Raw genomic sequence first — 25,067 nt, forward strand, 5'->3', positions numbered from 1 at the left:
CCTTTATATTTTTTTCCTGATGAAATATTTGCTGTTTTCAATCACCTGGGGGACATTGTCTTGATGAAGCCACTGAAATATGCTCCATCAGTCTCAAAGGGTTTTCCTAGCCTACTTTTCACCCTCTTCTTGCCAATTAAGCTGCCACATTATGTATGATAGTGAGGGTCACTTGTTTTTTCCAAGTGTTATTTTGAATTGGTGAAGATGACAGCAGCATACCGGTCTAGTGAATAATTAGAGTGTCTTAAACTCCCAAATCCCCACCTTGCACTGCCACATACTATTTTTAACCTCAGCTCCTGTGTTCTAGAAGACTACATGCATTTTTGCCAGAAAAACTCACTGTGGTATTCTGTGCTGTGTGCCTATATTTTATACTAAGACCTACCAGATCAAATAACTAGAGATGATATTGAAAAATAGGAAACATTTGAAGTAAAAAGATATGCAACACAGGACTTGCCTCCACAGGGTAAGATGCAACATTGCTCTAGGACCTCATAGCATTACTTGCACTGTATCTCATAAATATCGATAGGCAATCTTTCAGGTTTTGAATTTGCATACATCAGTTTAAACATGATAAAAAGGCAATTCTTCTCAATGCTTTAAAACCACAAAATGCTACTCTTATAATCCTAAAGCAGTAGTCTCCACTGCACCCAGAGTTTTATATCCAATGGCAATTATTTGTTATTTTTTTAAAAAATCATAGAATATCTGCAGAACAGCTTTGCCACTGCATAAGCTCAGAACAAAGTGGAAGCAGAGAACAGCACAGGTCAGTATTTTTCCTGCAGTGAAAGACCTTTATGAGCCTAAACCGGCCTTTGCAAAAGGCAGACAAATATCCTAAATGTTCAGGCTTAATCCACTGCCCAAGACATTTAACAAAAAGGCTTAAAGGAAGAATTACTGACACTGGGTGAAGTTTTTAGTGAAAAAGCAGAGATGCTTCAGCTTGCCTAGCTTCCCTCACATAGCTATTAACAGTGATTACCAAAACAAAGGAGAAAATGATACAGTAACAAAGGGTTGAGTAGTGACCTTTCTCCCTCTTTTGCCTCATTTTTCAAATTGGAGCAATGATGCATCCTGTGACCAAACTCCTTAATTGATCTCTCATTCTGTACAGAGCATGAGAACTAGATTTACAATGTAGATCACACATTTAAAACCAAAATAAAAAATGCTAGCCCCCAGGAAGTACTCCAGCAGCTCTGGCATAATAACCTCCCTTGTACTGAGAGGATCACTGGATTCTTACATCAAATATAAGTAAATATCCATAATTTAACAGAGTTGTTCTCCTGAAGTGGGCAGCAGCTTATGCTAGGCAGAGAACTACAGGTTCCACTTGTCTTACACCATGGGTCACCATGACCTTTCGGCTAGAAATCACCTTCTTCCCAACTCTACTTGAAACAGGGTTATTTGTTACTTGCAAAAGTTGCTGGAAGTGGAAAACAGATGGATGATTTCACAAACAGAGAGATTCTGGGCTGCTGACAGCAGAATTACAACTTAAACAATGGCCTACGTCTTTTTCAAGCTCTTGAAGGTTGCATGGACTCACTCAGCCCCAAATATGGAGGCAAAAAGATCCTCTCTGCCTGTAGGACATAGCGTACCTTATGTTTTAGTGAGTTTTCTCTTTCCCCTAGTACCTTAAAATTTTTCAACTCATCATCCTTCCAATAAGAAAATTTCAGCACTGGTTTCTACGTGTGAGTTTGCCTTCTCTAGACAGGATTTCAGCTGGCAATTCTGTTTTTGTTTCTTTCCCTTTTGTTTAATAAAATTTGAAAACAATACATGTGGTAACAATACTAAAACAGAGTGCATGCAAAAAAACCCTAAACCATTATCAATGTTCATATGCTGGGTCTTTAAGATATTCTGAAATGGCATAGCAAGGGCAGTAGCAAGCAGGTAATTTAGATATAATGTTTATTTTAGAGTTAGTGATAAATCACTGTGAGATAATAATGGGAGCATATGTCTCCAACAGCTTTTCAGAAAAGGTATTCTATTCTAAACATAAACTAGTGGACTAAAGAGATAGTGAAGATTTATTTCGTTTTTCTTGGCAGAAATAGATTTCTTTCCTTAGCATATTAATAATGATACATTAAAAATGTTTACAAAATACCATCACTTGAAATTATGAAATTAATGTAATTAGGCTGCCTACAAGCCCTTAGGGCTGTGAACACCAGCTTAAGCATTAGTGAGACAGATTGCAAGCCAGGGTTCGAGTTGTTTCCCTCATGCTGAGGAGAAATGGAAACAGTAGTGCAGCTGAGAGCTGTACCACTGCATGGAGTGTAAATCTGGAATATGGCAGGGAAGAAAATGTCCAGCAAAAGCTAGCACCAACCTGAAAACCCATCCATATGAACAGCACTGGTAACTTGCATCCCTGACCAAGGTTATCCTGGAGAACATTCACTATCATCAGTTTACTAAACAAAGTCTGGCAACCATGCATATTTCAAACATATTAAACATACATGCAGTTGGAGTGAAAATATCTGTATAAAGAAGGGTAGGATGTAACAAGAACAGGAAGCCAAAAATTTAAAATTGAGTTTGGTTTGGGTTTTTATTTTTGCTATGTAATCCTCTCAGTGAGTAATTTTTTTTTCTTTTCTTTGTATTCTTCATGTATGATGAAAGTAAAGTTTATGAACCTGTGCTTCAGAGTCATCATGAAGCTTAAACAACTGATGCTCAAGCAGTTCTTTAAACAGTCTCAATCTTTAAAGACTTCCTAAAAGCGTTCTGCATTTTTGAAGCAGAATATTTCAGAAACACCCAAAATTAATTGAGATTTCATCTCCCCTTTTGAGCTTGCCTGTCTGTCTATACAGTATAAAGGCAATTTCCAAACTGAATATGATAACACCAAGCTGAAACTCTGAAAAACCCTTATGGCAATAATTACTCCATTAAGCACTTGTCCCAGGTCTTGGGGAAACATCCAGTGGGATTGGAGTCTTGTGTAAAAATTAGGTAAGATAATGCAATGCAAGATTCTGTTACACACATATCCCAAAAGGGATTTGAATATGAATAAATTAACAGTAAGAAGTTATAACTCTATAAAATCCCTATGGTAATGTTTCCTTACCTAGTTCAGAAGGTGAACACCAAGCAGACTGGCATGGACTCACATGGTGAAGAGAATTAAAAGCCATGCTGAAAAGTTGTCTTGCTTCTTGGAAATCATCCATCCAGTGAAATCCGGGGGTTGTGTAAAAGGTAGGTAAGGAAATGTAATGAAATACAATATAATGGATGACTCTATTACATGTTATAGACTGAACAAGGATCACATTTACAGTGCAATGTGAACTTCCAATTTCATATAGTAAGTCTAGACATATCTGAGCTGCTGAGTATTGCAGACAAACCTCTCTAAACAGGAGGAGTATACACTCCTACAGGAATTACACTGTGTGCAATAGGCTTTTCTATGCCCAGCGCACATCAATCAGGAAACACCTTCCTGTGCATTTTTGAGAGGTTGCAAGTACCCTTTCTCCCCTCAGGCTGCAGAGTTGTGTCTCTGGGCTGCCTTCTCCGTGGGCAGGCATCACCCATGGACACCAATAAAATGGGGTTTTAGCAAGTTTGTGACAACTGCTGAGGTACAGAGGACACATGACAGTCTTCATCCACATGGTCAGCATAGTTCCCACCTGGAACTGTATTCATTACTGCCAAGCAGAGCATCCAAACAGAAGCACTGAACTTCACATCAACACTTGCACACTACATCTGAGGTTTTGTATTAGACATGGTACTGTGAACAGCCAGAAGACAAAAGTAGAATATTTCACCAGAGAGAATCCACAAACAAATCAGTGCATCTGAAATGTTCTCCCACAACCTGTGTCACCAACGTCTTACCTTATGCTGCTCCTCTTGGATGCACAAAAATTCCTTTCAGCACATATTGAAGGGTCATCTAACTCAGCAGCTGAGTCCAGAACGTAGTTTCTTTGTGCTACTTGGGTCCACCTTCCTGAAACATTTTTACACCTAGTTAAAGCCTGCCTCAAAACCTGGAGCTCTCTGAACTGAGAGAGACAGGTATACTGAGAGCAAGTCCCAAAGGGCTCTTTCCAATTAGCATGGACACTTGCCACAGCACTCAGGGAATGGCTTTTGCTGAAGAATGAATCCATCAGCCTAGAGTTAGTGAAAAAAGAGCTAAATTAACACTAGTATTTAGGGGATTTATCATGTAAACAACAAAACTAAAGGATGAGGGAGTTACATTGCTGCTTTATTAAATCAGTGTTTCCCTTTAATCACTTTTTAAAATCCATTTTTTTCCGTGTACCTTTGTGGATTGCAGGAGCACTGCAAACTTTAACCATGGCACTGCCTTTATTTTCTGTTACAGCAACAGTATCTTGTTGCCTGATAGTCTCACAAAAGATAGAGTAAATTTCTGTTATCTATATAACTAACCTAAATGTGGCTAGAGAGAATTAAAAAGATCAGCAAAAAAAAGTATCAGATTACTAGCAGAAGTTAAAAAACAACAAGCAAACAAAATCTTTACCATTTTTAGTACTTTGCAACTAAAGCATTCTCAGACTCTACCAGACATGTTAGAAACACTTAAAAGCACTTCCCAGAAGTGCTTTTACACTTCCCAAGAAGTGTAAATTTTCTCTCCTGCAAACTTAGGTGCTGAAGAAATGGAGCAGAAAAAGGTTGATATTACACTTTCTAATCATTATTTTCTTGCTTTAATATGAGGAATACTTACCCCATTAAGTTCTCAAACATAAGCTTCTTGAGTTACTACTACTACCCATCTGAGTTCAATTCAAAGACTAAATCCAAGGTCCTGAGTCTGATTTCAGGTGTCAGTTCTTAACCTGTAATTAAGAGGGTTAAGGATGTACCTTCAGCCCCATGGAACTTGTACAAAATCTCAATGCATCTGGTTTCAGAGATCAATCTCAAATAGCCATGCTTACCACTTAGTACAGGTCCTGATTCCTAACCACACTAAAACCAGGTGGATGTGCAAGGTCCAGCAAGCTCTGACATGATAAGGTGGTGCAGCTGACTGGGGCAGGAGAAGGCCACAGTGCTACAGCCTCTGAGACAGAGCAGTGAAAACAGTTTGTATTAAACAAACTGGGAAAATGTATTTGGTTAGCTGCTCCAACATGGAAAGAGATCCTCTTGCAACAGCACAAATCTATCTAGATTCAGATCAAGCAGCTCCTCATTTCTGTGTCAGGCTCTCTTGAGGGAAGTCAGGACACTCAGGGTACCACCTTTAACCATGTGCTTTCCTCAGGTGACTTTCCTGCAATTCATGTTTCCCTGGGTACAACGAGTCAGCTTTGGCAGCTGTGGAATTTCAGGGCTCATCCCTAGAACCGTATGAAATATCTAGGGTACCTCAGTCCAATATATGCTGGCTCCTGTTGGAAGTTCCTCACTTTCCATCTTTGTACATCGGGATGTGTTCAGCCATTTCTTGTACCCTCCAAGGAAGGCAAGAGGGCTGGGCTGGTCCAAGGCTCTTGGCAGCCCAGCTGCTGTGAATCTCCTCTGTTCTGCTTGGAAAGTCATGCCTCTTTGTGCTTTGGAGTACCTAAAATTAGAATACCAAGTGAGATATGGAACCACCAGACAATAGTTATCTCCTGCTGTGTATGGAAATTTGCTGTATGCAGTAGCAGCAGAAAACACTGAAAACAGCTCATCTTAGAATAACCTTACTGTTGTGGTTTGATGCTTTCCTGGGAAATATTTAATTCCTGCATTCCAACTACGCAACCTAACTTAATCTCCAGTGAGAACTTTGTATCTCCTGGTTTATAGGATTAACAAAAAAAAAAAACCAGAAAAAAACCTGCCAAAAAAACAGAGTTCCTCCTCCATTTTGTGAGTTTAAATGAAAACATGGCCAGTCAGAAATATCAGAGTACTTAAAAGCACCACAGAGTGTTTCAGTTGACCTGGAAAATCTATTTTAAGAAATAAAATTGTTTACAAGAGCATAAAAAAATCATCTCCCCTGAGGGCGGGACAAGAATTACAGTTACAACATATCTATATCCAAATTTGAAGGATCCATACAGAGGAGCTCTGTAAGCAGGCATCTGAATTTTCTGAACCTTTGGATATATATTTTTGATCAGAGCTGTCTCTTTTCTCGTTTTGTGTTCCAATGCTCCTCTGAGGCTACTCATGTACCAGACTGGCTTGAAGTGGTACATCTGTTCTTTCATTATGCTCTGCTCAGGTCTTTAAATACCTGGAGCAAACCCCAGACTCCAGATTTACCTGCTATTTTAATATAGCTGAACTATCTTTTCTCTACTTGGCAGTCACTGTTATTGCACAGGCTGTATAGTTGAAGATCATAAATTTTTCTTTGTGCCCAATAAATGCATTCTTTCAATAGGCTAATGCCTGTATCCTGCAATTATTCCAAACAGGTGGGCACTCTGACACTTGCCATTAGCCAGCCCACAACACACAAATGTATTGATCAGGGCAAAGATGCACTTCTGACTTGTGCTAATCAATGTATCAGTTCTCCAAGGGTTTTTACAGTGTAATGAGCAGGAAATATATACACCACTGCTAAGTTTCTCTCTCTTCAGGGAGTAACTGAGTGCACTTATAGAAGAGCTGATGTACTGATTCGCAGTAAAGTGAAATGACATCTCCAAATAAAATTTTAATCTTAAGTATGTATGTAAAGTTTTGAGGAAGACTGATGGGTAAACTTGCAAAGTTTGCAGAATTATAGGACTTAATATACAGCTATGGAGCTCCTATGCAATTGTACTTTTTACTGTGAGCTTTCCAAAGTTAACTAGAGTTCAGCCTGCTTTTAGACCCCCCCAAGGAAGCCAAATGATGCCACAGGAAACTGATTTTTTTATGAGGAATTAGTAGTTTCTGTTCCCACTAAGTTGTCCTTGAGCTTTTAGCTTTCAGAGGTGATATTCTCAAACTCTGTATTAGTGGCTGATCTTTAATTTACATGCTTTGCCTTCAGTTCTGGTAGTGCAGCTCTGTGTTAACAGTGTCAAGCAACAGTCACACATTGTCTGTTTATATACCAAAACAAGCAAGTCAGTTCTCTGCACACAGCCATGAAACCACAGCTTGCTGAAGGCTGGCATTGTAATCACACTGCATTCAAATTTACAGTTAAGATTGAAGACCTCTTATTCAGACTAGATTTGTTAAGCTTCTCTTCACTGGTTCTTTCATTCAATGTTCAGAGAATTACAAACTTATCTCCAGTCAGTGGTGTGATTTGTCACCTTCAGTAAAGTTTGATGTGCTGTTTCTGGAAAAGCAGCAGATAAAGGGCTTTAATAAGCTGCACTCAGGATTCTGAATCAGTGCAAACCAGTGCTGACTCTGGGGGAGGTCATGAAGAGTGTCTAAGGTTACCTAAGGTTTAAGTAGCCCGGCAAAAAATGGCATAGGGGGAAAAAAACATCCACTGAGAACTTTTGTTTACAGTGAACCAGTTAACCTGAAATAGATGATAAAAAGTATACTGCAAGCAATCCCTGCAGTTTTAACTGTAGTCTCATAGTTATATTCTTTTCATAATGACAGGATGGGAATTCAATAATTCTCCTTTTGTCTGGATCTAAAAGTCCATACCCCAAATACGCTCATTTGGCGCTTAAGTATCTCTGAACCAAGGGTAACCAAACCAGACATTTTTATAAAGTCTTTTGATACTGCATGCTGATACCAGTTTTATGGAAAAATATAACAACACTATCACTAGCTGACCCATTTCTCACCGCCTACTCTTTTCAGGGGGCAAAACTCCTTCTGGGAGGCACAAAAGGAACCTAGGAATTCTTAATCTCAAAATTGAATGTGTAATCCACCAGCACAGCATGAGTCATATATTTTAATGCCCAGTGTACACAGTGTACAACTGCAAGCAGCTAATGGGTTTACTCTTTTAATGGAGGAAGTCGGCGGCTAATCTGAGGGCCTGGGGTTCAAACACTACCCATGACCCAACTTAAATTATTGTTTTATTAAGCAAAGACTTAAACATGATTGATATAGTGTAAGCTGTTTAATCTGCCATTATAGAATTATTAGCATTCATCCATCTGTTCTATAATCAAAGATGTTAATAAAGTTATGAAGATAATAGTATAACAAGTGTTTTTGCTAATCCCAAATTGTTGGGATAGTTCTCATCTGGGAGCAGTGAGGGACACAGCAGGGGTAAGAGTCCATCTCTATTAGGAGTGATTAGTACAACTTTAAGCTATAATTGCTTGGATACATTCACACAGGAGACTGCTACCCAGCCATTAAATATCCTTAAGAGGATGATCTTTTGTACCAAAAGGTCCAGCAGTTTTTCTGACTTTCTGACAGTTGGGAAGTTTATCTCCACTGAGTGCCTAAAGGGTGACTCACACATACAAAATGCTTCAGAGGCGGCTGACAATTTAAAAAAAAAAAAAAAAAAAAGTTGATACATCATCTTTCCAAGCATATTCTCTAAGGGGATGCCCAGCAGTTATGTGGCATGAAGGTTTTACTGAGCTGAAGGCACCTTGTGCAGCCTACTGTCTCCATAGTCACCCTGGAGAATCAAGAGCAGCCCTGGCTGTTTGGCATTGCCACTGGCAAATCAGCTAGAACTAAACCCGTGGAAAACATGTGATACCTCAGGGGAATGTCTTCTTCCCTTGAGTCTGAAAACCATGGTGTACAGCCACATTCTTGGGGGCTTGCCAGGAAGAGCTCCAGGCAGGAAGGGTTTGGCAAATCATGGGTATCTATCTATTGATAAAGCAACAAAACTGTGACACCTCAACCCTTCCACAGTGCTCTGCACTGTCTTCTTCAACCATGTCATGCTTGCAGTTAGTTTCCGTAAACATTCATGAAAAGTACACTGAGGTTTAGAACTCAGGAAAACCCTCTTTTCTCCCCACAGAGGATTCAAAAGGAAAAACTGATATCTCAAGATATCAAGAACTTCATTTTCAAACCCATGAGCTTTCAGAAAGTTATCAACACAACATGCAGACAAAAGAGTTTTAGCAACCTTTTCTGGATACTGAGTTTAATGTCCAGTTTTGATTTCTGAGAAGAGCTGAAGATGCATCTAAAGGCACTGCTGCAATTTAGCCAAACTGTCAGATGAAGAAAACACCACTCAGAGGGCTTTGAAGCCATAAATAATCATGTCTATGTAATCAATCTACCTTAACAATCATATTCCACATGTTCTGATTTCCTTAAAACTCTGGTTTCTGGTGATCTGGATGGGCCTTCCTCTCATTTTCCATTTAAATTTTAAATTGCCCTGAAATTAGTATTTTTCTATTTGGTGTAATTTTTTTAATGGCATCTTCTTTCTCTGTTTTTATTTTTTTTTGCTATATGCAAAGCTGGAATCATATATCCACATCGGCTTTATTATTAGTAGGCTAGACAAACCTTTAGCACACCCATGAAATACCTGAAATAGAACAACAGGCAGAAACATATATGGAGCCCTGAACATTTACATCTCCACTATATCTGTTGCACTAGTGCCTTGAACTCGTACATGCTGACTGATTAAAGGGTATTTTCACTTCATCTGATGTTTCTGATGGAATTCCATATTACATAGCTAGAGTTCTTTTTAATATCGCATCTAGTTTTATTTCAAACTTCTTTTTCTGTAAGTTCTCACTATATAAGTCTAGAAATGCTCCAAACCATCAGTGCCTTCAAAATTTGCATTATCTGCAGTGGTGCAAATTAATGCATCTGTTTTGTGTCAAGGTAGTCATGAAAACATTTTTTAGCCCTTCAAATGAGCCTTTGAACCAATACTCTCTTTCCAAGAACTTTCCCTTTCAGCTCAGCTAAATACCTACTCTTTAACCAGTTTCTTGCTGATCTTCTTTCTCCAATGCTTTATTGACATTTCTGAGACACTTCATAAAAACCTTAGCTGAACTGCTGCTTCAATACATTTTACTCACAGTGCCACGTTCTACTTTTCAGGCTTTTTACTTTCAGGGTTCTCAACTTTTCATAGGACTGTATTCTACTTCTTATGCCTTAACAGCCAGAACTGAAGGAGGATGAAAGGGCAACAAAAGCACGCTCATCTAAGAAAAAGTAAAAAAATGTCAGGAAATATTTATTCTTTCTTCAAAATTCTGAAAGTTTTTACAACTTAACTCCAATACAAATGCTTAAAGCAGAATGTAGAAATGAGGAATAATAATTAAGATATGAAATGAAGACATGTAAAATAGAAATATTAAATCTAGAGTCATCTAGAAACTTCTCCAATGCCTTTCCAAGACTGCTGTCCTCTGTTCATGTCCTTACAAGCTTTAATGATTTTCAAAATTTTATTCAATGTTCCTAAAGAAGAACTGAACAGAAGCTGAGCCAGGACTACAGTTAGTTTTGACATCTTATTTATTCAATAGTGAGATTACTTTCAAAGATAAAATACATGGTTTAGTTTTCCTTCTGAATAAGTAAGCTTTGTGGTTTTTTTTCCTATTTACCTCCTTTCCTGTTTGCAAGCTGCATCTATTACTGCCACAATGAAGGTTTATCTCATGAGTAGGGAATCAACATTTATGTGTTTACCTACAAAGGGAAATAAAGGGGAATTTTTTTCTATCTTTTTCCACCAGCTATGGAATCAGCAAATAGGCCTTATTTTATCAACAAGTCAGATATATTTAGAATTCTATACTTACTTTAGTTTACATTTTAAATCACTTACTCTAGTAACTGTTTTGTTACACTTGGAAAGCATCTCTAAGCTGCAGGTTTTCGATACAGCTGTTAAAATTAAGCCTCTCTATCTGTAAACAAGTAAAACCAGATAACTGCAATATAAGCAAAATATCTGCCTCTTTCTCCTGCCCTACAAAGAATAGCAAGTGCTCAGATCTACATATGTATTAAAGAAATGAATGTCCATGGATTGAAATGAATTAAATAGAGGGGGTAATATGACACCTAAATCAGATTAAACAAAAATGCTGCTGTGGTACAGTGTTGTTTCTACTGCTTTGACTGCTATAGAAAGAGCACTTGTTTAAGAGGAAAAGGTGCCATAAAACTGCAAAGCCTTCCTACCCCACCTTTGCAAGCAGGTGGTTATGTCCATCATTAGGTCTATATACAAAATCTGCCATGAATTGTCTCTCCAGTTAGATATTGTTTCAGCAAAACAGGTTTGTAAGACACTACAAGTCCCGTTTAAACGCTCTATCTCCTAGTAGAAATAGCCTGATACAGGATTGTAGCCTTTATTCTGGATCACCATTGCTAAAGATTTCCAAAGGTCTCATTTGTTTGCCTCGCTGCAAAATTCATGAAGTGTCAAGTGTTCTCTGTGTCTCTGTGCACTGAGTTACAGTCTGGATTAGAGCCTGAATCCAGAAGACAATAAGTAGCCTCCATGCTGCTCCGTTTAGACAGTGTGAGATTGAGACCTCCTCTTTCAGCCCTTCCATAAAACAAAGAAATAAATGGAGCAGTTTATTCTGCAAAGATCCTTGAATTCCCAGAGCTTTCTGCATCATCCCTGGGGTATCACACCTACTCCCTGCAGTAACATTCCAGCCTTAAAGATATGGGCTGAGCTGAAGCATTTAAGACTCACAGGCCTTTTCAGTGCTTGTGTGTCAGCCAAGGTGGCAACTTAATACCTTTTCTAAAAAGCCAACTGGTCAAGTACAATGCCTATATACAGACAAACCAGAGTACTGTGGCCTGCTGAAGATCAAATTACACTCTTGTGATCAGGGGCATATGATTAATTGTAAACATGAGGTTTACAAAACAATCAATGGTAGATGGTGGTAGTAATCAACCTGTTCCCGTTTCTTGATCTTTCAGCAGAAAAATTTCCCATTGCAGTGCATTACAATATGGGAAATAAATATAATCCCTGTATCAACACAGCTGTATAAGCATGTCAGAACCACTCTGAACAGGAAAAATTACTTAGCAGCTCACATTAGAAAACTAAATATCGGACCAAAACTCTGAACACTTTGTAGAGTTTTCACTTCATTTTATGAAAGAGATTAACTGGATTCAAGGTGGGCTTGCAGACAGGCTATTGTAAATTGGACTAGAAATCATCAGCCACCTACAGTCTGAATTTGACCCCATTATATTAAACAAAGAGCCCTGAGAAATAATTGAGCTGGGAGCTGCACAACAGCCTAAACCCCTGCTGGTTGACAGTGTCCAGCAGAGAACAAATGAACCCACTACTAATGGTAGTCAACAGCTTCTTCAGAAGACTGAACTTATCAGCCTCTAAAGAAAAAACATTATTCTGCATAGTCCTTAAACAACCAACGTGATGTAGAAAGCTGGCCAAATTCTCAGCTCCTGTAGATTGCTAAAGCAGTTTTGTAATCAAAAGTCCATTGAGAATTTAGATTATGACCTTATCAGCTTTCCTTACCAAAACCAGTATGCGAAAAGAGTAACAAACAAGCTCCAGCATTATTCTGTGTGTAGGATCTCACACTGGCATTACAGATGGGAGGCTCTCTCAGCAGTCTGGGTGCAATGACAGAGTCCCCAGAAGCACTGATGCACGATTATCATACGTTACCATGCACACGGGTTGACTGAACAGGTGTGCTCCTCCCCAGGTGAATGTGTCAGTCTCTAATGTGCCAATAGCTCATCAGAAACACTGTCACAGGCTCTGAAGCTGGTTCTTCCCCAGTGATGGCAGCTGTTGGAGAGATGGAGGCAAGATCAGTTTTTTCGCTTTTGCATTTTTAACATAGTTGAGCATTAAGTAGTTCTTATTCTAGAATAAATAGTGTAGATCCACTACTATGTGTTTTACAGGCATAATAAGGAGTACTGTGAATCTACAAACACAAAAGTCTTGATGACTTTCTGGCAGTGGTCACTGCTATAAACTATGGTTGGTGACATTCATGCTGCAAGTTAATGGAATAAAAAACAAGCTTCCTACCTAAATTAGCTGGAATACAAAGACCAGCTGTTTTGTGGAGGAAAGAGAATTAAATAAGCCCTGTCCCACTTAAACTTCCCACCACACTATGATTTCTCTATAAACCTGCCACATCTCAAAAAAATTGCTTCCATTCTTTTGCAGGAGTCGAAATAGCAGGTAATTAGACCAGAACCTGAAGGTGCTTCCCCAAGCCAGGCCTGACCTGCTGCTCCCCTGGAGCTCAAGCAGCTTCCCCTGGGGCAGGACAGACACAGACCCTGCAGGACTCTCCTCTCTGTTGAGCTCTGGGCTATGGACAGGGCAAACCCTCCTGCCTAGTCAGGTACAATGGTGGGGAGGAGGTCCTCCCTTCCCACCTGGGGCAGTTTCAAGCTTCATTCATTGCTCCACAGAGGCCAGAGCTGTCTGCAGGGCTTGGCTTTTACAGGGTTTATACTGGGGAAGAGAGTGGCTAGAACAGAAATCTTAATTAATCCATAGAAAGAGCTTGTACTTGCTGGAAGTGTCTTGCATTTTGTGAGAAACTTGGTTTATATTTAAACTCTCACAGCGAACATTTTTTACTTGACAAATTGATCAGTTAAGGTCTTCGCAGGTTCTTCCAAATGCCCTTCTGAGTACTGGAACTTGTGGAGAAGGTCTGAATCTTAGCACAGTCCGATACAGAGACAGTGTATCATCTCCAGCATGTATACAGGGTACACCAATAATTCCATTGCCATGTAGAAGGTCAGTCTGATTAGAACTCTTTTGCCATATTCTGTGTTTTGTCTTTTTTTCCTGCAACTAATCAGGGAATATCACAATTAATTAAATCTCTTGATGTACTTACCTTGTGGAATAAGTGGTAAGATGTCAGAGATACTGAACTTATTCATTTGATTTTATGTCTGTAACCTGAGTTCCAATTTAATGCTGTGCTTCTACCCTCTTGAAGATTAATTACTGTGTGAGTTAGCAAGTCATCTCACCAGCTATCATTTGTGAAGAGTGTAAGTCAGTAGAAATGTAATTCAGGTATTACTCTGGCTTTGTAAATGATGGGTGAAAATTCAAATACTTAGCAGTAAAATATATTTAACACTAGAACATTCTTTTCTTGAAGCCAGCTCTAGGGCAAACTCAAGCATGGTTACAGGTGAAGGAATACGACTAGCATTTAAATTCTGCTTTCAGTTCTCTCAATACAGACAAACTCAACCACAGCTCCCAGTATCAGAAGAGTTTTCAGGATTTACACTTGTGTTAGTGAAGAGATTGTAATTCTTTAGATTTTATTTGTTTTAAAGCATATTCACAGCTTTGTAGAAATAACAGCCTTAACATTGACAGGAATGTCACAGGACTGATTTTACAGATAGCATGTGACTGTTCTGTTCCTGCTGGCTCTGCAGCTCTGAGCTCCAGGGTACCAAGGTGTCCTGCTCAAGATACCTCTGCTCTGGACCCTTCATCTCTCTAAATAAGATGAGGCAAACAGAGAACTCAGTGAGACTCCATGTTCTTATAGCTCTGCCATAAGGACACTCCAGCAAAGGCGACCAGATGGCATCGGGCTTGTGTTTGTGCCAGAAATACAATTCTGGTAGCAAAGGAGAGCTCAACAGCTTGAAAATAAAAGAAGGTAGAGACATAGGAAAGCAAAGGGGTACAGACAGACTCTTCAGTTTAATAATGACATATCCAATAAGCTCTAGACTGTTGGACAGTAACGTATTTTGAAAGTTCATGACCAAAATAATTCTAATTTCTCAGGCAGAGAAGCATATTTTGTTGTCAAAATGAAATTGATTAATCTCTATCCATTGCAAATCTATGCTTAAACACATCTGAGGTTTTAGATTGTCTTGGTAATGTATTTAAGTCCAGCAAGCTCAAGCACTAGCCACATACAGAAAGATGTTACATGCAAGCCCAAGTGAACCTAAGTCTGCATCACAGCTTCCAAAAAGCTTCCTTTCCTTACTTCCAAGAGCAGAGGTAGCTTTGTACGCAACCACTCTTTGTATTGATACTTGTCACAAAAAGCCCTCCAAACTTGTGCTTCCTGATGTGCAGAAACCTGCCCTAGTGGGCACTTGTTTTGCCAAGAAAACACTTACGCATCCCTAGGATTACTGCAGCTCTGACATAACTGTCAATATTGTCATGGCTTCTTTCAATGCCCGCTGACTTGGTTGTTCTGCTAAGGGCACCAACATTCCCACCCTGAGTATCTGACACAGTTTTACACAGTCTGTGCACAATACAGACACCAGTTATTCTTTCCTAGAAGGCCTTGTCCCAGGAGGGCCAAAGGTGGCATCTCAATTTATACCCTTCGGGTTAATGGATTTTTCCAAAGGACTGTCACCCCCAGGATTCAATCTTTGAATTGTTTCTCCATACAGCTTTGAAAGGATTGCTTACAGAACACTTAAGAACTCATAGCAATTGCCTCCAGGAATACTATTTGTTTTATTAAGATTCTTTTAGGTTCCTTCAGTTATACACCCTAGAAATGCATCCAAGCACAAGCATTGCTGTCTGCTTTAGCAGGGCACCAGCTTGTCTGTTGCAGAAAACATGCAACAAGTCTTGCATTAATTCAGACGTCCATCCCTTATCTTGACATCTGAAAATGGCACCTTCTGGCAGCTTCCCCTTTGGTATTGTCTTTCTTTTAAGGATGATGTATAGTGGCAATTTTGCTTTATCTGCTAAGACCACCAGCAAAGTGACAAACCTGTTTTTTTCATTGGCAGTGTTTTTGATATGTCATTTGGGCTGCTTTAGTGCATGGTAATATGATGTCTAAAAAAATCCAATGCATATCTAAATTAAAAAGGAGATGTCTGATTTGTGTTGCCTGTGTGCATTTATAAATATCTGTGAATTTTCTATATTGCTGCAGCATGTTGAAATGTTAATGTTTTATCATATAGTTAAAACAAGCTTTATCCTGGTGTTGTACTACATCAAAAATCTTGAGTATTACATCATTTTTAGATACCTAAAAATCCATGGTTTGACTGTCAGTTCAGCAAGATCTGTCCTGCAAATAATTTTTAATTGTGATGGGAAACTTGAAAGAACCTGCTTCTAAAACTAATGACAATTTTTGTTAGAGACTTCCTAATCTGAATAACCCATTCAAAAATTCATTAGTAGTAGAATAATAATTTTCTTCTTTCTATTAAACTTTTAGAAAGAAATGGTCATTAATCTACTAAGAAGTTTTCATATTTCTCATACTCATAAAACATAAGGCTTCTGAAGCCTCTTCAAAAGGTCTGGATCTACACCTGAAAGTACTCAGTAGCAATGGTAATTGAGATGTTCCAGAGACAAAGGAGAAAATTACATGTATTATAAAATACAAACTATATTATATGTAAGCTAGGAGTAACCAAGCAGTAGAAGGTGTTCACTCTCTTCTGGCTCAGAGCAGCTGCTTTGGCTGATTTTGTTTGTCACATTGAAGAGGAAGAGCAGGAAAGCAGCAGCTCTCAGAGCTTCTCCTCCCTGGGGTAAGAGGTGGAGGCTAATTAGGAAACTCTGCTACTGAATGGCTACACTGGAGTAGTTAAAAAAAGATGTCTGTCATTTTATACTGTCTTAATAATGCACCTTCTTATTTCATCTTTTCTAACATCTGCCTGTTCTTGTAAATCCATGCTTTTAAATGAAAAAGAAATCCTATAATGTAAAATCTCATCTAGTGTTGAAACAGATAAAGCATTCAATATTCCCAGTGCTGATACCCTTAAAACTGGGGTACAAAGCTTCTCCCTCAGCATCCAGCATCCTGGTGTATTCCTTCAAGTGTGAAGAGATGAGAAGACTAATAGGTCTTTTCCCCTGAATGATATAGCCCAATTTATGAGCTGGAAACACGTTAGAAGAAGCTTTTAGCTGCTGTCATCACACATTTTTATACCATATGATCTCCCTCCCGGTCTGCAGTGTCTCCCTTAAGCTAAGGCAGAGAAGATGATTACAATTCTTTCTTTTTCTCAAGGAAAAAAAATAGAAACCCACACTCCAGTGCTATGTTCTTGTCCTTCCCCAGCCTAGCAGCTCATTTACTTCTTGCTTTGGTGTCAGGTTAACTAATGATACTTGTTCCCCCAGGCTAAGAGGATCCACAAAGTTTCATCCAAGGGTCTTATCTGATCTTTGTTAAAACAACAGAGTTGTTACAGGGGTCAAAGCAAAAATCAGTGTTTTGTCACCATATTAAATAGCTAATGTTTTTTTGTCCACAGTTTCATCCTTCAGGCCCAATACTCCCCAGGGGTTTGCAGAGCTTACCTCTCTGAGATTGTTCTACATCTTCTTACAGCATCTTGTTCTTACAGCGTCATTCACTTAAAATTTATAAGCAAATAGCCACTACTTACAGTCTCAATTTTTGAAGACCAGTAGCTTCCAATCAGCAGAAAAAGAATAATTTTTTTTTTTTTTTTTTTTTTTGTCTTCTCATTCCAGTAAAGAACTGGGGGGAAAAAAATAAAATATCTGAATTTTCTACAATACAGAAACTCTGGCTGCCCACTGACACTTTAAATAGTGTTGGGACTCACCTTCCTATCAGCAAAGTGGCTTTGGATTTTTATGCCTAAGTGTCTCACTTTTTGTCATTTTGTGTCACAAGCAGATAATACTAATAATCAGAAGGCATCTGTATAAGCTATCTCCACACCCATCTTTTTGGGAAGTTCATATTTTGATATAGATCCAAACTTTGCACCTGAGGCCCACTGCTAGGAAATGTGAGCAGGTTTTGGAAAATAAAGCAGTGTCGTGACAATGAGCATCAAATTAGATTGTCCTGGAAATTGCAGCAGTGATGACTTCAGCTTGTTTAAAGGTGTTAAGTTCTCAAGCACAGACAAAAGCCAAGGCTGGAGGAAGTCATCCAGCCTAGGAAGAGCTGAGTAAAGGCAGGGGTCCCAAGCCCAGAGCTGAGATCATTGGGAAAGCTGACTTTCCTAATGCTGTTACTCCCCTGCCCGCCTACACATCTGACACAGAGGTGAGGTGACAGCCAAGCCCAGCACAGTAAGATCAGAAGCAAGAGAAAGATGTAGAGGGGGCTGCAAAGGCCATGAACAGCAGAATGATGTGAGATGGGTGGGAGCCCCATCCCACCCCAGCAGACACTCCAGGCACCATTCTGAAAAACTGGAAGCACATTGCAGGATACACCCTACAAATTGCTACACTGTCCAGTCCTTCAGGCAAAGAGCCCACTTCCCCACATGTTTCAGGCTCAATTCATCTATCTGTGGGAGAAGTGCTTGCCATCAGGACTGCCTAATTCTAGCACTGGGCTTGTGTAGGGGAAGGGCTCCAGGACTCCTCCTTACAAGGCCAGCACCGTCTGGATGGGATATATCTTTAAGTGATTACGGTTGAGAAACATTTGTATTTTTATAAGGAAAGGACTACACAAGTTGTTGCAGTGGGAGTTTTGCCTGGAGTCTGAGAGACTGAAGGTCCCCAGAGCACAGGGTGTGCTCAGCCCCACAGCCAAAGCTCAGGGGAGCTAGGCTGCCCAGCAGTTAACAGGTACAGTGGGGAAGGCTCTTGGGTGCCTTTTTTAGCCAACAAATACATGCCCCTACCCCCTTCCACTTAGGCAACACAGCGCATGGCTGTTTTTATTATGGTTCTGTCACTTCACACAGTCCAGCTTTACTTCAATAATAAAAATATAGAAATATAATTAGCATCTTTGTTTCAAGGCACTGAGTTTTTAAATTACCATGTGTGACAACTGTTATGGCAGCGAAATCGTTAAAATCATGTAAATACTTAAACCATGTAGGCCTGGGAGATTATAGTTTCATTAGAGAAAAGGCTATAAAGTTAGACCTAGGTAATTACCTTTCCCATTAATGCTCGAAAATTCTTTGCTCCACTGAGAAGTGATTGTGGTGCATCATGCCTTCTGTGCTTTTACATTCAAACTGCAGGAGCTTTTATTTCATCAGCACAAACTGCAAGGAAACAGCGGCAGCCTTCCAGGTGTACTTTGCAAATTGGGGTTTAAATGTGGAACACATCAAATTAAAATTCAATATTAATTATTTTGTCTTGCTAGGAGCCTGAGTAGTTTAAAGCAGCAAGGGTAATTGTCTAACTCATTGTATGTGTCTACAGCGAACTTAATCATTATGTCAGCTTCCTAATAAAAGGTTATTATAGAAACAAAGATCCCAATTTTACATATGGTAGGCAAGGGAGAATTCGAAGAGCTAGTCTCCAAGGTAGACTTGAGGTTCTTGACAAATGATGCCCATGCTGTGATCAGATACTTAACAAGAAATCTCGTTATTAACTAGGCCTGTACAGATAATTAGCACTTGAGCTTCAAATTTTAAATCTGGCTTGAGATGTATAATTTATCAAAAGCTCTAGCTCACTGTCAAAGTCCTATAATAAGGCAGTGTTATTGATGAATTGAGATTAAGAGCAGATTGAAGAGAAAATTAGGCCACTGGTTAGTCTGAAAGGTCTGATTTCAATATTTGCAGTACTAATTTGGTATTATTTTGGTAAATGGATGTGGTCCCCAAGTGCTACACAGTATAAAAGAATAAACTGTAAGTCATTGTTCTAACAAAAAAAGTATTGTTTACTGTATGCTGAATTTTGCAGCACTAGCAGTCTGCTTAATAAGCTTCTTTACAGGATAAGTGTACCTGTTTTTATTGCATTAATTTATTATAACACATAGACAATGCTGGGGTTTTATTCAGGTAAAGAAAATGTAGCTTCTTTACGTTAAAGATTATATTACATTTGACTAATGATGATCGTGTATGCCAATCCCTAGTTTAGCTGCTTCATTTCCATCTTTGAATTTTCTTTGAAGCATTCTTCACATCAGAATGCAGATAAGTAGCATTCCATATATTCAAGCTACATAAAAAGAGCAATCTTTTTTTAATGATCACTGGTAGCAATTCATTGCAAGTGGTTCCAAGGAAAAAAATGAAAGAGTGACTGTATGTAATCTATCTACAGTAAACTGCAGCTTCAGGGGTGTTAGATACACATTCATGACCCTTAGTATACTAAATCTTTTTGGTACACATAATAAAATGACATTTAGGGCAATATCTGATATCCAGAATTATGTTGGGTAAAACGTAAGTTTGGGACAAGTTCTGTTTGTTTTTCTCAGGGTTTAATTCCTAGCCAAAACACAGGGATCATATCAAAAAGGCACTGTTTTACTGTATATCCTGTCAGATATTTATCAAATGCAACTGTGTATCATTGCATATATCTTATATATCACATCAGTATCCTCCAACAAAATAATAATGTCAGTCACTGCCTGTTTCCAGGAAACTTTGCACCGACAATCCCCTGTAACCCGTTGCTGGCAGCAGCTCCTTTCCTCTCAGTTTCCAGCTGGCCAGCGGGGTATGCCAAGTCACAGCAGGACCTTAGGAGTGTTTGTATTCAACTGTGGCACTGAGCTTTATGGAGATTTGCCCTGTATATTGTGCACTTGCAGACAAGCGGGATTTCCAGGGCCCAGCGGGGGCTCCCCGGTGTTTATGCTGAGGAGGTTTGCTGGTTGGCAAATTGCTTTGGGCCAGAAACGTGTGACAGAAGAAAATGTATTGCATTAGCTTTTCTATCAATAACATCTTAACACTGACTTATAACACAATTGCTTTCATGCTGATCCAGCCTCCTAATTTTAATTTTAGGACTGATTGAATTTTGCAATCAGGCATCTTTAGCTATACTGGAAAGAAAAGCCTTTTCTTCCTTCCTTAGAAATAATACACCATTAAAAACATAAGCAACAAAAATATAAACAATTTCTACCACTCTAATGTGTCTTTTTCTAGTACATATTTACATACATTTAAAAAATGTTCCATTTTTTATATATACATTATAATAATTTTAAGAAGACTTAAAATAATTTATTCTTTTAGCTGGTACTCAGCTGTACATACTGGAGTATCATTTTGCAGAACTGCTTGAATCTTAATAGATTTGTAAGGGATCCAAAAAAGGAGGGTATTGAATTCTCAGCAGACAGAAATGCTAATATGTACTTTTGTGTGGGTTTTCATTCGGTCATTTACATTTGTTACTCACCTATTATGGGCTGATCCTGATCTTGTTTATGCTGATGACACTTCTGAAATTTGAGATCAAGAGACTCTCCCAACTGAACTGAGACTCATGTTGGTGTAAGATGTAAATCTGAAAATCTTTAGAGATAATTTAAGATTAAAGTGATCAATAAGCTCCAGTTTAATGTTAGTCAGAAAAATAATTTTAGTCAGAAAAATAATTTTAGTCAGAAAAATAATTTAAGAAGTATTTTAGAACTTTAAATGACATTTTCAAGCATACTCAAAGATAAAAATATTTAGATATTTCAAAATCTAGGAGAAAAAAAAATAGTAAGTATATGCCAAACAGAAATATGGGACACATCTCAAGGCTCTGTCAATTTAGGACCTTGGAACTCCTCAGATAAGGCTACTTCCTAATAAGTTTAGCTACCCAACTGTCTGACTTTAAAGTCCTTTCACACGAAACATTCACACAGCTTGTAAGGGAAGCTGCACACAAAAGTGGTGGTAGAATGTATGTTTCTATACGTGATTATAGTCATATAGCAAATCTAATAGCAATATAACACTTTTCATTAATTGAGGTAGGAAACAACAGCTAACCAGCGATCACTGAGTTAAAGAATGGAAATGTTTATAATACAATACCTGGCACCCTACACTGCCTCATTAAAAACAAATGGGTTTTGTACCAAGGTGTTCATACTGTTGTTCCTGCATCTCCTTTTTAAAGTGATTTGGTAGCGCTGATATAAATGCCATCGGTGTATGAAGAGTAGCACATAAAACAGCCGGGCTTGAAGACTCTTGTCGGCATAATTACAAACTGCGACTACTTAGTGCTACAGCGTGGCACAGGCAAACAGGATCTTGCCAGGACAAATTCCTTTAGCTAGCCCAGGCACACAGCGCTATAGGTACTACTGTCATCCCAGCTATGAACCTGCGGGCGCTTGGCGATGGCCACAAGTGAGGCAGAGTTTTCCCTGCGTTCCCCCAGCAGCTGTGGCACACGCAGCTGGCGTCAGGAGCTGGGGAGCGGGCACAGGAGGCAGCGGCCGTGTGAGGGGCAGCCCGGCCGGGATGGCGCCCGGGCAGCATCGCGCCCCACCGGGATCGCGCCCGGAATAGGATCGCCCCACCGGAATAGGAGCGCCCTACCGGAATAGGAGCGCCCTACCGGAATAGGAGCGCCCTACCGGAATAGGATCGCGCCCTACCGGAATAGGAGCGCCCTACCGGAATAGGAGCGCCCTACCGGAATAGGAGCGCCCCACCGGAATAGGATCGCGCCCCGCCGGGATGGATCGCGCCCGCCCGCGGCCCCGGCCCGCCCTTGCGCGCGGCCGCCGAGAGGGGGCGCCCGCGCACCGCGCAACGGCGGCGCTGAGGGGCCGCGGGGCTGAGGGGCCGCCGGGCCGGGCCGGGCCCGCCGCTGAGGCTGCGGGTGCTGGGCAGCTGCGGGTGGCGGCGCCGCGTGCTGTTTGCACCGGGCGGAAAAGAGCGCGATGCGGAACGGCCGGGTGTTGGCTTTTTCCGTGAAAAGGGAGAGAGCGGCCGCCTGGGCGGAGGGCTGGGGTGCGGTGCGTGCCAAACTTGGGGCAGCGCCGCGTTCGGGCTGCGCGCCGAGGCGCAGCCGCGCCGGCGGTCCCGCCGGGTGTGCGGCACCCAGCGAGCCCCGGCGCCCTGCGGCGCCCCAGCGCGGGCCGGAACCACAGCAGCCCGGCGCCAGCAGCAGTGCTGAACAGCAGTGCCTGCAAATACACAACTACACGTTCACGGACGGGTTTTTAAACGGCCGCAGAGTTTGAATTCTGTCTCTCCCCCTCACCCCCGTTTTTTTTTCCTAAACTTAATTATTCCGGAGACAACTGTCCGGGAATCTCACAGCATTTTTTCCAACTGGTGTACAGCTCTATAGCCTGTGACAATGCACAGTGGTTGATGAGTTAGTTCTAGAGGCTTCTGAATTTTAATGATGTTGGAGATGATATTGTGTGTCCTTCAGCTTGTTAGAGTGACACTAGCACTCCATAAATCATAATACCTGTGTATTGTAAAATCAATACAAAAGTGCTATCTCAGCGCTAAACCTTAATAAGTTTTTCAGTGCTCTCACAGCCTAAACTTTGCTGTAATGCCATTGGACCTGCGGGTTGGGATCAGAGCATGCTTAATTTGTTTTGTAATAGAGACTTTTCTTTAATGAAGGACCGATTAGTAAAGCTTTGGTTGCCACTCTAGTGATCAGTTGGCAGAACAACCTTTGCAATTAAACTCATGTATCTCTGTCCTGAAGCAAAAAAGCAGGCTTAAACAGTCAATAAATGTTAATCCAGTCAGAACCTGTCTGTGCCTTTGAAGGCTGCCCATGAGGGGTTTTTCAGATCACATATTTTTTTATCATTTTAAATATGGAGGTCCCTATAGAGCTGATAGGTAGCGTACAAGGCCTCCCACTGCTCTGTAATAAGATCTGGCATACTAAAGCTTTCTCTACAGATCTGTCATCGTTAGGTTTGTTTGTCCCTCCCCAGTTCAGCATAACTATCTGTATAGTTACTGGTTATGAAGAAAATAATTTTGCCTTTCTCACATGTGAGAGTAAAAAGGCTGCTTCAAAAATCTTTATATAAAACATGCCACTGGATGCATATGAATTTTATAATTTACAAGTACTTTCCTCAAACTTTTTTCCTTTATTATGTTTCTTTGTGGGATGACACCCAGGGGAGGAAGTTTACATTTATGCATAAACTGCAAAGCACACATGGCAAGTATGGAACTGCCAAACTGTCCTTGAAACAAGCACAAAGAGAAGTTAAACCTTATTTAGATTGCTGTTGCTCTCTAGGATATGCTTCTCATGAAATACTGACAGATACTCATCTAACTGCTTTCCAGTCTTTTCTGATTGCTTTCTTTGCCTGTGAACAGGGTAACAAAAGCAAGCTGATACCTAAAACAGTGGGAGTTAGCAGAAAGTTGTCAGAGTGGGAGAGGGCAACTCTTCTGGAGTAAAAGAAAGAAGCAATTCCTGGTCTTTCTGTCTGGAGAAACAATCATTGCTATGAACTTAATTTTCTTCCATTTCCCAGCCTATTTTTGTATCTACTCCTTTAGCTGCATGCACGATGCATGTAGAACATTAACATACATGGGAAAGTGTGTTAAATTTTGCCTAATCATAACTGGCATCTCCCTTATGTTGTTTTGTAGAATTTAGCTGTTCTTCATTGTGAGGCTGAGAGATTCACACAAAAAGATGAAGAGATTTGAATGAAACATTGGATTGGAAAGAAGAATTTCTTGCTGGAGGGAGAGGGAGGAAAGAAGGGTATCAGTCTTTTTTTACAAAGGACCAAATTCAGCACTAGCACAACATTGATTTCCTTGGAAGTCACTGTTCCCCGCCAGCATGACCTGGGAGTGTTTGGAGAACACAGAAGGGAAACTTGTGATGGCTCTCTGGACAATGCAATCATGCAGGGTTTCAGCAAAGGCAGTAAGTGCCAATACTGTGATGAGATGTTCACTGCTCTTTCCTGTTGGCTGCCACAGTGGTACAAACCACCAAGCTGGCTTTAGTTTAATGAAGGAAGCCAAGGAAGTAATAGCTAAGTGTAGTACTGTAGGCATTATTATTAACTATGGTTATATTACTTACAAATATATGCATATAACCTCCATATAATTATTTTAAATATTTTTTAAAATTTAGACTTTTATTAATATCATTATGGATTTTTTTAAAATGCAAAAATATACATTTGAAAAACTACCACTTATCCTTCCTTTTTTTTCAACCTTTGCCATAGTGCAAGACCAGTCACAGGCAGTGACAGAAATCATAATGTAACCACCCAGTATATATGAGGTTGATCAGGTTCAGCCTGAGGTACACATTTTTTACTATCATTTACTGTATTTCCCTTTTCATTATA

At 39.9% G+C, this 25,067-nt stretch overlaps 1 long non-coding RNA gene across 1 annotated transcript in view; it reads right to left on the minus strand.

Annotated features, from left to right (window-relative positions):
• LOC146766908 (uncharacterized) overlaps window positions 1-25,067 on the minus strand; it is a 55,498-nt gene that overhangs the window by 25,016 nt on the left and 5,415 nt on the right. The window contains exons 3-5 of the long non-coding RNA XR_014956725.1: window positions 21,140-21,255; window positions 3,919-17,504; window positions 3,137-3,223 (exon numbers count right to left, since the gene is read on the minus strand). This is a non-coding gene — a long non-coding RNA (uncharacterized LOC146766908). The remainder of the gene's footprint in view (window positions 1-3,136; window positions 3,224-3,918; window positions 17,505-21,139; window positions 21,256-25,067) is intronic.

Source organism: Lonchura striata, chromosome 7 (genome assembly GCF_050655825.1).
Source record: "Lonchura striata isolate lonStrDom1 chromosome 7, ASM5065582v1, whole genome shotgun sequence".
Classification (NCBI taxonomy): domain Eukaryota; kingdom Metazoa; phylum Chordata; class Aves; order Passeriformes; family Estrildidae; genus Lonchura; species Lonchura striata.